Source organism: Phytophthora infestans, genomic scaffold (assembly GCF_000142945.1).
Source record: "Phytophthora infestans T30-4 supercont1.12 genomic scaffold, whole genome shotgun sequence".
In the NCBI taxonomy this organism is placed as follows: domain Eukaryota; phylum Oomycota; class Peronosporomycetes; order Peronosporales; family Peronosporaceae; genus Phytophthora; species Phytophthora infestans.
Genome location: NW_003303747.1, coordinates 1,201,526 through 1,203,088, shown reverse-complemented (window position 1 = coordinate 1,203,088; position 1,563 = coordinate 1,201,526).

Sequence of the window (1,563 nt, the reverse complement as noted above, 5' to 3'; positions counted from 1 at the left end):
TTTCGACAACGGCGAGCTCAATGAACTGCGACGAGAGCGGCGAATACGGTGACGACTACAACGAAAAGGAGTATAAGCGTCATGATGCGCCGGTGACTGAAGTTCTATTAGTGAACGAAGAGTCGTGCTACGAGCGACCCTCTGGGTGTTTCGTGTACCACTGGTAACAAATGGGTGGTAACTTACATGTTATTATAATAACAATTTTCGGCCATCCGGGGAATGTCGATGGTTTCTTTCGTAAGATCAATATAACGCAATCTAATTCTAGGTATGTTCGGCGCACAATTGCATCCTTCACTCAGTGCTATAGATTTAAGGCGTTTACCCACCTGGAGTAGCCTTCTTGTACGAATCCGCGTAATTCAGCCAAAACTTGTAGGTGACCATAATGCCAGATTTAGGACTCCACCGATATGCTTTGTCTTTCAGGGATTGATATTCGTAGCCATCATTTCCTGTGCAATCTTTTCTGTGTACACATATGATGCTTGGGTGTTGTAACGGGGTACGTAGCCCTAAGTGTACCCTGGTTACATGAAGTGTGACACTTCACACTTCAGGAGTATGACACGTCATACTCCGAGATATTTGGTACAAGGTACCAAGGTCGTTCAAAGCCAACCATTGGTTAAATGACATTGCATTTCTATAGGTAACTAACAGTTTGTATTAAACCCAAACTTAATCTACCTATAAATATACTCAGTTTACAATCTACCTTATTTGGGTCACTTCGCTCTCTTTAATAAAAGAGGGGACCTGTGAACTGCCGTTCACTGAGAGTTTGTATACTCTCAGAAGATAACTTCCTCTTGCGCAAGGTGCTGTGTGACCCCGTCACACTTGGTAGCACTTGTAGTCAATCCACGTAGACTACCTGAACCTCCGAAGTTCGTTGCCATGGATAGGAACGACTTCTCCCATTTGAACGACTCTCAGTTCGAGTCGGTTCGGAAGATGGCAGGCATCTTCGGGATGGAGGCCCTGCAGAACCTGGTGGTGTCAACACCGGCTGAGCAGCTCGAGCGCGTCAATGCATTCGACGCGTACGAGCAGGGCCTCATCGCGCATGTGCGGGAGAACCTGCAGGCTCCGGCGGCGGAAGCAAATCCGCCTCACCCGAAGCCAATACGGCTGAAGGTAAAGCCGTATGAAGGGAAGGAAGGCGAGAACCTTCACTTCTGGGTCCGAGAAGTAGAGCTCGCGATGGACGCGGCTCTGATCTCGACCGAGCAACTGCGTGTTGCTTTTGCACTCTCCAACCTTAGCGGTCGTGCTAAGAGTTGGGTGTACACTCGGGAAGCAACATCCCCTGGATGTTTCACATCCTGGGCTCAGCTGTGCGAACAGCTCCGAGCCGCGTTCCTCCCGGCGAACTACGAGTACCGCCAGCGTTCGCGCTTCCTCGCGTGTAAACAAGGAAGGCGCGAACTGCACGAGTATGTGCAAGAGATACGGGAGCTCACGGCGTCCCTAGTGGGAATCCCACTCAATGAACACATCAAGATGACTGTGTTCATGGACGGCCTTCGAGTGGCCCCGCACGCACTCAGCTGTCCG